This window comes from Lasioglossum baleicum, unplaced genomic scaffold (genome assembly GCF_051020765.1).
Source record: "Lasioglossum baleicum unplaced genomic scaffold, iyLasBale1 scaffold1563, whole genome shotgun sequence".
Classification (NCBI taxonomy): domain Eukaryota; kingdom Metazoa; phylum Arthropoda; class Insecta; order Hymenoptera; family Halictidae; genus Lasioglossum; species Lasioglossum baleicum.
This window is the reverse complement of record NW_027470622.1, coordinates 12,923-25,667: the sequence shown is the minus strand read 5'-3', so window position 1 is coordinate 25,667 and position 12,745 is coordinate 12,923. Positions and strand designations below refer to the sequence as shown.

The window sequence follows — 12,745 nt, the reverse complement described above, 5'->3', positions numbered from 1 at the left end:
ATCGCCTCTCGAGTGCAAAGGGTCAATATTGGGGAATTCGGAAAGTCATTTCGTTTTTTTCCTTCTTTTCTTTTTTTTTTGAGGCTCAAGTGTAAAGCTGGCTGTGAAAAAATACAATTAGGAAAGAACGAAATGACTTTCCGAACTCGAGAATAAATTGCCAGAAAAATGGAAACTCTTCTTAAAAAGTTTTCAAAAATTCATGATATTTGGAATATTTTAAATTGGAGATTAAATTAGAGAGATATTGGAATAGTTTAAATTAAAGATTTAGAATTGGAGACAATTGGCAGGGGAGGTGGAGGGTTGTTGTAAAAATTTGAGAATCGGTATTTGGAGAGTTGGTTTGGAAGGAAAAATTCGAACATCTGAAAAATAGGAATTTTAAGATGGGAAATGGATTAATCGATAGAGAAAGCTAATTCTCTAAAAACAAATGACAGGAATTGCAAGAAATAGTCTTTTGGGGGTACCTATGAACTTAATTTCCAAAACTTAAAATTCCACTTCACCGAGGTATTAAAATTTTAAAAAGTGGCTCCTACTAAAGAACAAAGGGTCGAAAATTATAAAAACTTAAAATTCCACTCCACCAAAGTATTAAAATTAAAAAATGGCTCCAGTCAAAAAGCAAAAGCCCGAAAATTATAAAAACTTCCCCAAAATTCCCAAAACTTAAAATTCCGCTACACCGAAGTACCAAAATTAAAATATAACTCCTATCAAAACGCAAAGACCCGGAAATTATAAAAACAACACCCTAAACCATTCGCTCAAAACTAATTTCCAAAACTTAAAATTCCACTCCACCATGCACGCCAAAATTAAAAAAAGAAAAGAAATTGGTCCCTATTGAAAATTCCGCAGAAAAAATTAACAAAAATAGATAGGCCATCAGGCAAATTGAAAAAACCGCAGAGAGGCGGTGAAAAATCGACGTTCCAAAAAAGGAAGAAGAAAAAAAAAATAACAGTTACAAGGATGGAATGACTGAAACTAGAGTGAAAGAGCGTGGGGATCGACGGACAACGGAGACAGAGTCGAATAGGGTATTGATGTTAGCCAGGCCAGGCTTCTGCACGTGTAAAGAATTGCACGCTTTCGGTTGCAACATCGTGCAAGTACGTCGAGGTTAACCGGTCACGCCAAATATATCCACACCTGGTAATTGGTCTGCCACGATTGGAAACTCGGAGAAATTTGACACACATTCGCCTATTCTTTGTACACATTTATTTTATACAACTCTAGTTCCCTTGACATGGCCAATGTCAGCCGATTTCTGGCCGTCCGTTTTATTAAAACGGCCGGTAACTCGAGACACCGACTTTCTGAAACGTCTCCGGGACGACAGTTCTATCCACGCCGCCGTTTAACAAAGGCAATTGATCTCCGTCTTGTAACCGACTCGGGTAAAAATAATATACATCTATTACAATAATTTAATAGAGCTTTGAATCATCAAGGTGGAATCGAAGATCGATATAGGAAGTTGATTAGAAATAAAAGCGGTGAATTTTATCTTTCTTATTGAATATAATTTGAAATATTTAGGAATATCTTTTTGAGAATCGAGTTATGGCTGGATTAGGAAGGATTTTAAGTAAGAAGAATTCTGAGAACTGTTTTCCATTAAGAGAGATGGTTGAATTAGTTTGATAATGACGAGTAGAACTAGGGATACAAATTGCAGTGGGATCGGTGTGACTCAACCTGTGAAAACGGTTCGCTCCTTGCCATTTTTCTTCTTCAGATGGACGATACGGGGCCGGAAGCGAGCTTAACCTTGCGAGTTCACACATCCACACCCGCGGCTTTGTGAGAAATCGCCTGCTTAGTCGTCTATACCTTCCCACGTCCACACAACAGTGAACAAACATTATGTAGGAAACATCGACCTCCTTCAGCTAGATTCACATTCTTTCAATTCAGCGGAATACATTGCGAAAATTTCCGTACTATAGCCATATTTTTCATTTCCTCTTCCTTTCAATTGAAATACTTCACGATTCCGGAATTCGGAAATACGATGGATCGAGAATTCAGAGAATTGGAAATTCGAGAAGTTGAGAATTCGAAGGATTGAAAATTTGGGGATTTGAGAATTCGAAAGATTGAAATTTCGAGGACCTGAGAATTCCTGTCATCGAGGAGACGCGTCAGATCGGTCATCTCGCGCTCGAACTTGAATTTTGACACCTCGCACACCAGAGCGTCACACTCGCCGATGACCTCTGAAAGTTCACGCTGCGATCTCTCGGTCTCCGCGTATTGCCGGCTGATTAACTGATTCTTCTTCTCGAGAATGGTCTCGACGTCGGGGTCTAGAAGACCGGCCGGGTCATCGACACTTCCCAGTACCGCACTCATACCGTTTGTTTACTTTCACCGAGGCGCGCACACACGTTTTCGTTCTGTCTCGTTCAGTGCTGGCCCCACGACGAACGTTCCTCCTCCCGCTTGATCAACGGAATCACAAATGGACGTAGAAACGCCCCTGGCCCCATACCTCACGTACGATGGCCGCTTTGTTCGTGAAAAATCGACGAGGAATCATTCACGGCGCAGCACCGTTTCACCGCGTACTTGCCATCTTGCGTCTATTGTCACCTCCCGACTCGTGCCAGTCCTCATTCACCATCGTTCCTGTTCCAATTCCACCGAATCGTTTGTCCAGAAATACTTGGCCGGCCGCGCATACGCGCGCCGCTGGAACTGGGGTGGCCTCACCGTCACCATCAACTGCGCCATCTCCAGCTAAAACGTTCAAACGATTCGCTTTCCTTTTCGATTCTATTGTCAACAAATCGAACCATTCAATTTCAATTTTCCCTTCGTTATTCTCTTTCGTTACCTCACGACGATTTCTATTATATCTAACAACAAGTGAAACGAACATAATTAACGAATATTCTCAATGGTGTTTTTTTTTTTTTGAGAAATATTAACATTTGAAAATTTAAATACCGTCAAGGACGTAAGATTTGAATTATATTTTCGGTTATGTTTCTCGATAGGTGGAAATTTTCTTTTTCACTATATAATAGCGACGTAAGATTCGATATTTTATTAACCTGAGAAATCCACCCCACGTGTCACACGCGATAGATTGTGTTTTTATATGCGTCGTGAAAATAACGCTATAAGATATATATCAAACGAATTTGTACGCGTTTAAGTAAAGCTGACAAATGTAATTTCAATTCGATGCGGTAAAACTCGTTGCTTGATGGATTAATTCCAATAGACGAAAAACTCGAAGAGGAGTTCCTAGAATCGTTTGCATAAATGAATATATAATTAAAGGAATTCATCGTACTAGTTGATGATTCTATAAATCTAACGCGTTAATAAGAAATTTCTATGATCGATGTATTGAAAAATTCCCTATAATCAGCCTCGCAACCGTCCTATTTCAAAGTGTATCTATTCGTTAAAAGTAAAATTTGCAGTACCATCGGAGCAAAACACGCGTTCTCCACATTGCAAAAACAGGTATCTTATTACGCTACGATTCACTCTGTACTTTCGTCCTGCCAGACGACTGGTTTCCGTTTCGCTTGCAGATCATAAAAAAAGAAAAAAAAATATCGTGGTTCCGTTTAAAATACGACTATTTTTCTGTGTTTATTTCAGCGTGGGAGAAAGGACAAGAAATCAAGGTCGTTGTACTGGTCGTGATAACGAGATCGACAACGAAGAAGGGGGACTCTCTTGTCCTTTTAACAAGAACTGTCTTTAAATGCGAACCGTGTGCGGTGATAAGAAGGTAACAGAATTTTCGGTGTATAGCGCGAAAAACGTTGCGAATGAGGCGAAAGAGGATGTCAGTGTACTCGGTAGAGGATCGAATTGCTGCGTGTAACGCGAAACATATTTTCTCGGGTGTGGTGTTTATTTAGGTTATCTCGTCAAATCCTCATCGAGATCGGAACACGATGAGATACCCTGGATATCCTCCGTGACAAACTTTCCGTTTTCACGTTCGACTACCGTTCGATAGATGTTTTATGAATTTTACCAGGCATTAATTAATGTGTTCGTTACGATGAAAGCAGCGTGCATGACTTGAACTCAGGTTAAGTCGTTCTACGAAGCGTTCTCTACCATTGTTACGACGAAATTGTTGCTCAAATTCTCCACAGAATAATCTTCTGTTCGGTTTCTACTGCATTGTTAAAAAAAAAAAATTTGCAACATGAAGGAGACAGTTCGAATTCAGTTTTGCAGTCAGATGTAAAGAAACAAAGAGAAAAAATATTTGAAAAAAAGAAAAAGAATACGTAATTAAGTAAAGAAGTGAAACTACAAGCGTAAATTTTCGGACTAACGAAAATAAATGAAATATACTATATAAGATCTAGACTTTGATGATCAAGACATGCTTTATCATTATTCTAATCTGTATATGAGAAGTAAAGCTTGTTAAATGATAATTTATAAACTTAAGGTCACTTTATTTATTATAATACATTACACAAATGAAAGAGAAATATATATTTCTGTTGAATAAGTAATCAAAGAAATGTAGGTTTAATCTTCTGCCTCTCATAAACCTGTAATCTCGTTACGTTTACGATAAAAATAATGTTTTTCAAACCGAAGAACAAGTCATTACAAGCAGCAAAAAAACTTTAAATTGTGATGTGGTATATTTTAAATACAGTGTTTGTGCCTCTCATATGCAAGACATTGGCTACAATTAATGGTTCATGAGCATCCTTACAAAAATTATAGAAACTTAGGACCACCTTAAAAAGAAAAAATTGTCCTTTAGTTAAAATATTGGGTACCACATTCTCAGAAAACTTGCTTCAATCATGACAGAAATCACCATTCAAGATTTACAGGAGCTTCTAATATACTTCTCGAAAAATACTTATAGAGCCAAGGATGCAGATAGCACGGTAATTTCTTTTTTTATATGCACATTCATATGCAAATTTTATAAACAATATTTTTTTTCTAGAGTCAAGCAATCATGCAAAGATGTCAGCTGCTCACTGATTTAGATTATACTTACTCTATCATAAACAATAACGGAGGTGATCTCAGTGCGCGCTATCCTAGCCATCTTATCATTTTAGAATATAAGAAGTATAGGAGTCCACATATGTGTGATACGCCACCACCACTGCCACGCACAACAGAAGCTATATATGAAAACATGTATGACGCCAATAAATTGAGGGAATTGATTAAAAGTGCTAGATTTGCCAGGTGTCGTTCAAGATTAACTCTGCGGGTAATATTGTATAATTGTAGACATGTATGCAGATCAGCAACTCTATCTGGTAGACCGGAAATTTATGGTAGGTATGGGCTAGATCAGCTTCCATTCAACAACAAGCAGATGAAGCTCAGAGGAATGATTCTGCACTTAGTGACTGGCAATTATTTGATAAAGTCAGGCGTCAAGACATCAAGCTTTTGAAAACTCTTAATGTAGGAACCATTATTGACTTTATGGTTGAGAAGAAAAAGGTCAAATTTGGAATGTAGTAAGTAAATCGATTTTGATAGCAATATTTGATGCATGTATTAATTGAGAAAATAATACTGCCTTTCAGATATGCGCTTCTCCATTCTTTTTTTTTTTACATTATTTACAATATCAGTGGAACTGAAATTAGTATTAATTATTTGAAATATTTTTAAATCAATTTTAAACTAATGTATCATTGTAAATCATTTTTTGTATATTATACATTCTTAAATATCATTAAAATATGACACTGTTTCTGTAGTCCTCTTGTGATAAAAAAAATTGCTCAGACACAAAAAAATTAAAGAAAATAAAAAAATAGCAAAAGAAAAAGCAAGGAGTGCTAGGAAAGCAGTCCTTCAGTTCTTCACAGAGTCAGTGAAGTTTCATAACAGTTAATAGCATGATCAGTTTTTTTTTATTGTATGAATCCACTTAGAGAGGACCTCAAACAGAGCTCTTTTGTTCGGTACTCAGCGTGACATCCTCGGAGAAAGTAGACACAGAGAAAAGGTATTCCGACTTCACCTTAATTTCACTGCAATACCCTGGATGAGAATTCTTTAGGGAGTTTAGAGAAAATGACTACTTGGCTAAAGGTTTGGTATTTGATTGGTCTCAGACTCACGTAAATGCGCAAATCGGCGTGCCAGAAGATTCAATTTCGACTCAGTTACGAATTAATTGGGATCAATATCAAGTCTGGGATTTAGTTGAATTAACTCAAAGTTATTTGAAACTCGTATTAAGATATTTGAGCGATACTAGCAGCGGGATATTAATTCATTGTATCTCAAGTATACTTTTCTTTCCGTATAATATTTTCTTTCCCTATAATTTCTCAATTGGATAAGTACTTAATAAACCTGTTTATAGGATGAGATCGCACACCTTTATTTATTTCGTTATTGAGGATCAGTTTGCGGACTGACGGTGCAATTCGTACGTCGCTAAACGCGTATGAAATTCTTTATTATACTATAGCGTACGACTGGATGCTGTTTGGCAATGATTTAGAGGATCGATTGAGCAAAGGAGAGGAGATATTTTTCTTTTGCTTCTATTTTATAAAGCACATTCATGACGAAGAGTTTAGTAATCATCCGCGTCATAGCAGACTAAGGCATACGGTTCTACGCAACGACAGTGAGTCGCAGTTAGATAACGTTATGTTCGATAGCAAATCGGTAGTGACATTGAGCTCGGTTAGTTCCAGCTTAAGTCTGAGCAGTTGGTGTAGATCTGTTAGTCAGAATAGCAGAGATAGTCAAGATAACAATCCACCAGCGGTGTTTCACTGTGCTTCCACAGAAACTCAAGATGACTGTCACAGTAACGGGTATTTATTTTCTATTTATTTCATCTTTTTGCGCCACGTTATAACGTATCCTTTCTTAATCGTTTATTTTGTAGGAACGTTGTACCATGGTCATTCTATTCATCTCCGAACAAAGAGGGAATTGCACATGGGTCTTGATCAACTTTACCACCTAATTAAACTTCGCCGGTCGCTGTTCCTGAACCTGGACGTCTTCGACATCGAAACGAATTCTCCTCGTCTGGCGGATCTTGGCAGATGATATCGGGAACCGGTAGTTTGCGTGGTTCCGCGACTTCCAATGCTCCGCTCACAGACGGACTGACATCTAGTTTAGTTTGCAAGCCCCTTTGTGAAACTTGTGCGGGACACGCGTCACAAGAATCGAGCACTACGATCATCGAGGACGAAGTTTGTGCGTCTTTGGCACAGTAAGTACCATTCTTATTACCATATTTTGTAATCGATGGAAAAAGAATTATAAATTCTGGTACACGTTCTACCTTTTGTTTTAGATCCCAGAGAGAAAAGTCACAGTGTTTAAAAAGAATATTTTATAACGCCTATAGCCATACTGTTGGATTTCGAATGAAAGATAATTCTGAATCGAGCTAGTCTGTAACTGCCGAGAAAGTAGGAATTCTTTCCGTTCAACGCACATATCAGTAACTATAACGTCATTACCTCCCTCCCCCCCCCAATTCCCATAATTATGAGTATATTGTTATCGATTCTCTGATTCAATTTAGAATTTTATAAAAACTCTGTACAATGAAAATAAAACAAATGTACATTATCGTTTATGTGAATAATGCATTGTTATACAAAAAATGGCGTGTATACGCGTAACATAAATAAAAACTTGCTACTTTTGTATATATATATTTTCTATATTCACTATATTATATATTCTAAGTATTTTAAGATAATTACAAATTCATTATATACACAATTCTAGAAGGTACAACATGTTCTCTATATAGTGGACATTGTGGTATAGTATTCAGCCAATTAGTAAGGCAAAACCAACAAAAGAAATAACCACAGTGTGTGGTAGTTGTTGGCACTTTTTCAAGGCACAACTGGCACATCAGCTTATTATGTTTCTTGTTAACTGTTAATTATTTCTCAAAACGACTTTCATTGTCCCTGCTTTGCCAGAATTTTATCAAACATTGCGCAAATGCAGCAACTCCCAATATCCTTAAACCCCAACTAATAGCATCAGTAGACCGATGACCATACACCTTCAAATTTGAAAAAAGTAGGAGTAATGGAAAATATATCGATTAATATTGTTGCAGGATCTTGGAAAATTTACATTTGCATAGTCTATTCCTGATATTCTTTTACCCAAACTGTAATATTCACCAAACATATAAAGTAGTCCTTTATGTACTAATATAAAAATAGGTATCGTGGTATACGTTCTTTGTATAAATGAATTTAAAAATGTTACAGCTGTGGGAGTTAATTTACTGTGAGGATGATTAATCGATAATTCTAATCTTTTCAGTAATCTAATCAACGCTATTTCTCCGAGACATTTTAAAATTACTGCCAACACCCTTGCCTGAATAATAAATAATATTGGACGTTAATTAAGTATAGTTCTCGGTAGCTACATCAATTACATACATATACACGTGGAACTTTCTGAGCTGCTAAATTGGCTTGCACTATCTCGGTGTATTCTTCCCCTAATGTTTGATTTCCCATTCCTGTCGTGAAGAAATAATAAATTAATTTAAATGGAATGTCAGAGTAGATAAGGGGTAGCAAACCCACCCGTTTTTCAATAATTCATAGAACATCGATAATCTTTTCTCGCAAATGTTTGACGAAATCATCGTCTCTCTGATGTGATCGTAGAATTTCAGCTTGACTTGCAGTTTTTAATTTTCGATACTTTTTTTTAACTTCCATCTCTGATAAATAAGCTTGTTAAACTCGTTTGCGAAAGATTAGAAAATAGTACTGGCTTGGTAAACTAAGTACGAAGACTGTGACCATCGATATTAAAAATAACACAGAATTAATAAATATAATTAAGACAAATTATTCTTCGAAACATCACGAAACATAACATCAAATATTTCAAACAATCCCAGCACCTGTTTTTCGGAATTTAACGTTACGGTTATAATAGAAATACGTATGCGTATTCTGTTGAATATAAAAAAAGTAATTAAGTTCTATATACATGTATCCTAAAGATTAAAGTACATCGTGGAAATTACATCACGCGGTACCGTGAAGAATATCATTTATAACATGCACAATCATGGTGAAACAACTTTTTTAGTAAGTTAAAAGTATTAGGTAATATTCTCAATTTTTAATATCATTTACTTTAAATATTTAAGCGGGCAATTTATTTAAAAATTTTAGTTCGAAACAGAAAATACACGTACATGTACACAATTCAAATATAAGCGAGTTTGTTATATTAACATATAATAATGATATTAAAAGACGAAATATTTAATCCGTGTAAAATAAACGCATAATACGAGTAAATTTTATTTTAATTCGTAAGCAATGAGAGAGTGAATTTTTGAAAAGCTTTACGCGAAATATATCGTCGATGATATTTGAAATAAGCGAATGACTTACCAACGTTACAATGTCCCGTTGTTTTTCGCTGGTGGAATAATTAAACTAAAACGCACTGCTGTTAAAATTATTTAATTACCAAGAATCGCTTCGTGCGATGTTAGAAAATAAAGAATGCAATAGAAAACGAAAGACAAACGGATAGAAAAGAGAAGAAGGGGAAAGAGGTCTGTTACCAGGAATTTGAATACGATCGCGGGTATGTTCTTAGACGAGGAACGGAACTAGCAGGTGGTTAAAAAGCCTGAAAAACTGCTACGATTTTTTTAATACGGAATTCATATTTCGTATCGTTACCGATAAATGGCGGCCGTTGGTTCGTGGATAAGGCAGAAGCGTGTCGCGTTTCTGGCATTGAGCATGCTATCTGTGCAGTCCGTGGTTACATAGTCACGGGCAGAAGGCAAAGCGACGAGCAGCAAAGAGGCATCGCCCTAGATAACGTAGAATTGTCGGCTAGTGTCGTGTTGGTTTTCGCGAAAGTGTTTTTAAACCGAGAGGAAAGTGTCGAGATCGTTGGCGAGGAGTAAAACCGTGGTCGAAACAGAGGTTGTTTGCCGGTGGTGTGCGAACAGCCGCCACGAGCAGTGAGTATCGGATCTTCGAGGCGAGCGAACGAGAGAACCGTGTCGCGCGAAATTTTCGAACAGTGCAGAATTTCTCAGCCAGTGACACGTTCGTTTCGTTTTTAACTTTCGTCCGTGGTCCCGCACATACCTGGCACCAGTCCACGGATTCTCTTCCGGTGGCTTTTGATGTATTCGCTACACCGACTGGACGCGACGAACCAAGCAGCACAGGAGTATGAAGTGAGTAACCGTAGGAGAATCTCTGCAGATTGGGATATAGTGGGCCGTGAACAAGGTCGGAAAACGGACGAGCGAGGGAAACGGCGACAATGTACGAGGAGAAAGACAGGGACGAATAGAGTGCGACAGAGGGCATTAGTTTCGAGGGGTATCGGGTGTATGTACGTCGAGTACACCTAGCCGATTTAACGAATATTTTGAAGGCGCAAGGTAAGGGGAAAACCAATGTCGTTATAGGGATATATAGTTTCTAGAAAAAGAAGAGCGTCCAACCCACCCGTGAGGTCGTCGTGGCGTGACACGCCAGGCAAACGCCGCCGGAAATCATGCACGGTGGCTGCCCGCGCGTTTTCTCAGGCAGTGCCCGATTCTCCGTAGATTCCCGAGATTACAACCCTCTGTTTATCTCTTTCAAGCATTTTCTCCTTCCTCGTTTTCGCCTCGACGGATTATTACGTACCCGGTTCGCGCAGTCGTCCCGTTCCCGTGCACGCCGGTTTCTCGTGTCAAATGGTGTCGTCTCGGTGGCGGGAAAGAAACCAGGTTTTATTGCAGGTTAGGTTCGTCTATCTGTCCTATCGGCTGCTAATGTTTCGACTTACCGAATCCGCGATATACGCGGTCGTTCGGATCCGCGCGAAAAGCAGAAGCTTCGAACGTATACCGGCAAGGACGAATGACGCAGAGAAGACTCTGTCTAGAATACTTTCGTCTGTTCGTCTTGCTCGTTCGTCTTGAGTGTTCGGTGATTCACGTGTGTCACTGACGGCGCAGGAAGTGACTCGAGAAGAAAGAAACCCGGCAACGTGCAACGACGCTGCTGCTTTGTGCCTTGAATATTTCTTTACTCGAGTTTACCAAGTCGCTGTCTTTCAATTCCCCCGATCGAGTTTATCGACTCATAACACGCCGGCCATCTTCGTGACGATCTTAATGAATTTTCTTTGCGTGAAAGCAACGTGTTGCGTGTGCCGCGATAGAATTATAGAAGTGTATACCAGCCAGCGTGTACGATCTTTGTCGTTTGCGGTTATGTTTGGTCACGTCGCTCTTTGTCCGACGTTGCATGTCGAATCCGACGAGGATAAACTGCCTTTCGGATTTATTGTTGACACAGATATACGACAGGTCTGAATGTATTACTAATTATCGGTGTTGTTGAATCGGTGCGACGAAGAATGCAGCGCGCTGTCATGTGACCCATAAATGCTGTTTCTATGGCAGTGGCTAGCGATCCTTTTCGTGGAAGTTGATTATACTAGCGTTTTATGGTGCGATTAGAATTATTTTAACAACCGAAATCGCCGCTATTTGCGCGTGCTTAACGCATGATTATTAAGCGTTAGTTTCTTCGTTAACAATATTTTCCCTGTTAAAAATTCGCGATTTAATATCTGTCCGGCGAATTAATAGAGCATCGTGGAGAAATAATAATACTCGTGGAAAGTAGCGCTGGAAACGAGAATGGCGAAGGTGGCAAGCTATCAGAAACGAAGCAGAGAACGAGTTTGAATGCCGCCGCGTGGCTAATTTATCGCGAGTTATTTTTACTCGTCTATTTGAAATTCGATACGTCAATTCATTTGTCCGCCGGATTGCGTGTTTACCAACAGGCGAAAAAAAACGAGTCTCGGAAATTACAAGCGCCTATTCTTAAATAACGCGATCCTAATCCTATTTAATCGTTCAATTTTCCGCTATATTAGATTTATAAAAATTTTTCAACCTCCCGCGAAGTGTCGTATAAGTTTTTGCATTTTGGGAATATGAACCGACATTGAATACTTTTTTTATCGGTATGTAACAGGCGGTGTCGGTTATTTAATTTCGCAAGGCCATTTTTGACGTTGTTTGCGGTAGAAAATGTAAAAAGCAATCTCCGGAAACGCGATTAAACACAGGATCGAATATTTTCGTAGCAGATTTTTATTTGCGATATAAAAAAAGGGCATGCGAATAAAAATATAAAATAGAATAATTGGAAATTTACTGTAACAAGGATACGATATCGGGTATCGTCAGGATAGATGGGATACGAATTTAGCAAAAATATATTGGACTAGTCAAAAATTTAATACAACTGCCCGCATTATTAAGCAATTTTGGTGTCGAAACGTAAAGCTACATATCGAAGCACTGAAGTATCACGCATACGAATGATATACAAACAGTAAAATTTCCGCGCTGTAAAAACATTCTCCATATTAAGCGTAGCGAGATATTAGAGTACATAATCATAAGGATACCGAAGTAACAGAGTCATTCGACATCTGGCAGTGCCGATACTGAGACTTATAGGTGGTTTCCCGGCATACAGAGCTGCTAAAATATTAAAACGCACACGACCACCTATCTGGCTATCGACACGCCGAACACAAATCATCAAACACCTGTGAAAGTCAGGTTAAGACATCGATCCAGAACTCTCGTCACACGAAATGTTCGAAACTCGCGATCAGATCAAATCTATCATAGATAACCAGGTGCCTAGCATTCTACTTTTTGAGAGAAAAGAAA

At 38.3% G+C, this 12,745-nt stretch overlaps 2 pseudogenes; one reads left to right on the top strand and one right to left on the bottom strand.

The window, feature by feature from the left end:
* Positions 1-4,820: 4,820 nt before the first annotated feature.
* On the top strand, positions 4,821-7,418 carry LOC143220779 (phosphatidylinositol-3,5-bisphosphate 3-phosphatase MTMR14-like; annotated as a pseudogene).
* A 314-nt stretch (positions 7,419-7,732) lies between these two features.
* Positions 7,733-8,729, bottom strand: LOC143220778 (peroxisome assembly protein 10-A-like; annotated as a pseudogene).
* Positions 8,730-12,745: the final 4,016 nt, after the last annotated feature.